This window comes from Egretta garzetta, unplaced genomic scaffold (assembly GCF_000687185.1).
Source record: "Egretta garzetta isolate BGI_Z169 unplaced genomic scaffold, ASM68718v1 scaffold51, whole genome shotgun sequence".
Classification (NCBI taxonomy): Eukaryota; Metazoa; Chordata; class Aves; order Pelecaniformes; family Ardeidae; genus Egretta; species Egretta garzetta.
Window position 1 is genome coordinate 2,147,963 of NW_009258549.1, and position 2,466 is coordinate 2,150,428.

A 2,466-nucleotide genomic window follows, 5' to 3' on the forward strand; every position below is an offset into this window, starting at 1 on the left:
TGCTGAACTTGCTCCCAGACCTGTAGTGAAGAGGGAATGCCTGTGCAAGTTATATGATCTACAGGAGGGCAGCGCTGGATTCAGAGACCAGCCATACACCAAATTTGTGCCCGAGCGAGATAATGAGCTGAACGCTGGCCGATTTGCTATTCAGCATGAGCGAGTGCTCTCGTCCTTGAGGGAAATTATTACCTTGTTAACTGGGTGGTCTTGGAAAGATAAAGTCCTGCTCTGTTTTGCAGCCTGCCAATGTATTACCCCTTTCTCTGTTTTAAGTTAGGGGGGCTTGTGTGCAAATGCTTGACAAGCCTAATATGAAGCAATGATGGCTTCCAGACCTAATAAATTGAGAAGAATTCAGAGCTTTATTGTACATTCAGAATTGCTTGAAGGCAAGACATGATACTGCAAGGAGATTCTTGGGAATAAACCCTCAGGTGCTTTGATTAGCGAGGTTTGCTCCCAGTTTAATCACATTCCCCTTCCTTCTCTAGAGGAAAAAATCATTACAACCACCACCCCCATTCTGTTCAGAGCTCTCCTTGCTCCTTCTCCATTTTCTTCATCTCTGTGCCTGAGCAGTTTCTAGAAAGGGAGGTAATTAGATTGTTGATTTTCTTTTAAAATATGCCTGATGATGTCATGCTTATCTAAAGGCCAGCTCCCTGCTCCCCATTAAGTTACTGATTTGTGACTATGGCAATTATTATCTTTCATGTCATTAAAATGTCTGAAAAGAAATTACTTGTTTGGATGCAGCCGCCTGTCTCCCCACACGTTGGTGCTCAGGAATTGCGCGCCTCTGCCTCCCCTGGGCTCAGCCAGGAGAGCTATTTTTTCCTCTGCTCTGTGGTTTCCCAGGTTCAGCCCCCCTTCCGCCCCCCCCATTTACCCATCTAACTTTGCTGCTCGTGAGCACTTTACTCTTTCTTCCCCACCTTGGGAGGCAGAAGATATGATGAGAAAGGATTGCCACAAGCAGGGGGTCTGGATGGAAGGAAGGGAAGGGTGAAGTCCAGATACACAACCTGACCCAAGGACTTGAGAGCACTTCACTCCCCCAAGTGATGTACCTCCTTGTGAAACAGGTCAGCCCAAAGGGCTTCCCATCCCTCTTGAGAACCCACCCAGGGTTTCAGCTCTGGGCTTGCTCCCCTGAGAACTTTTCCTCCTAGGGACCCCTCCTCTGAGGTGAACTGCCTGTAGCAGAGCGGCTCTGCAGCTCGATGAGGTTTTTGGGTATGGTTGCATGCAATGGAAGAGCCTGTTTCCTGGCTGGGGGGGCTGCTTGTTACTGGAGACTGCTCACCAGATCCTGATGAACACTGCAAGATGACCACTTGGAGAAAAAACAAGTAGTGTGGAAATGACTATTTTCCCACTGTGGCCTCTGAGGTGCCTGAAGGTGCTCCTTGAGAGATGCGACATAGAGCTCTTTATATACGAGGCATTTCAGGTTCGTTGCTATAAACACAAAGCCCAAGTCACATCTCGCCACATCTGCCCCATTGACCGTGCCTGTATTTGGGAAACAGAATGTGGAGGTCTCAGGGGAAATGGGACTCGGTTCCTTGAGAGAAAGACAAGACCAGGGTGTCACTTTCCTCCTCTTCTGTTCCTAAGAGCAGGCATGGGGAGGGGGGGGTGGGAATGCCCTTTTGGATATCACCATTCCCTGTTGCTCCAGCACCTCCCGCATAAGAAGCAGGGAAGGGCACAGAGCATTGAAGCAGTTCAGATTTTCATTCTCCCTCTCCATGCAGCTCGTAAGAGCAATTGCAGCCCTTGCAGCCAGCGCGGGGCTAGGAGGGCTATTTTAGGCAGGGTGCCCTGCCCCACAGTTGGGATCAGGCTGTGGAGAAGGTCAGGGGGGGAATGCCCTCTGCCTGCACCTGTGCACACATTCGTGCACATAAACACACACAACACGCACGGACGCATGCTGCAGCCGAGTGGGGAAAGCACGGAGAGGATCAAGCGCTTGGCTCCACTCAGATGCTTACCCTGGAAACAGGCCAAGGACAACACGTGTCTGCAGGCACCAGGGTCCCTTCCCTCAGCCATGGTCTACCCAGGTGAGACCTTAATTCTAAGGGGAAAATGGCACTGTTGCTTTTATGTTTCAAGGACGAGGGTGTCAGTGCTGTTCCCTGGTGCTGACCTTCCCTGCACCCCAAGAGAAAGGATCCCCCCCTTTCTCCCTATTCTCCTTCCCCACACCCCAAGAGAAAGGATCCCCCCCTTTCTCCCTATTCTCCCCACCTCCTTTGCAGGCAGCGGGTTTCTTCATCAGAGATGCTCAGTGCCTGGAGGGAAGGTGGCTGTTGAAAAAGACTGCTCAGGGGTTGGTTTTTTTTTTTCACTTCGGTCTTGGAAATTATGCTGGCAGCCTGGTGCAGGATCTCTCCCTCCTTCCCCCCTCCCCTGCCTCAGCCCCTGTGTGGGGGGGGGGAGAGCGTGGGCCGG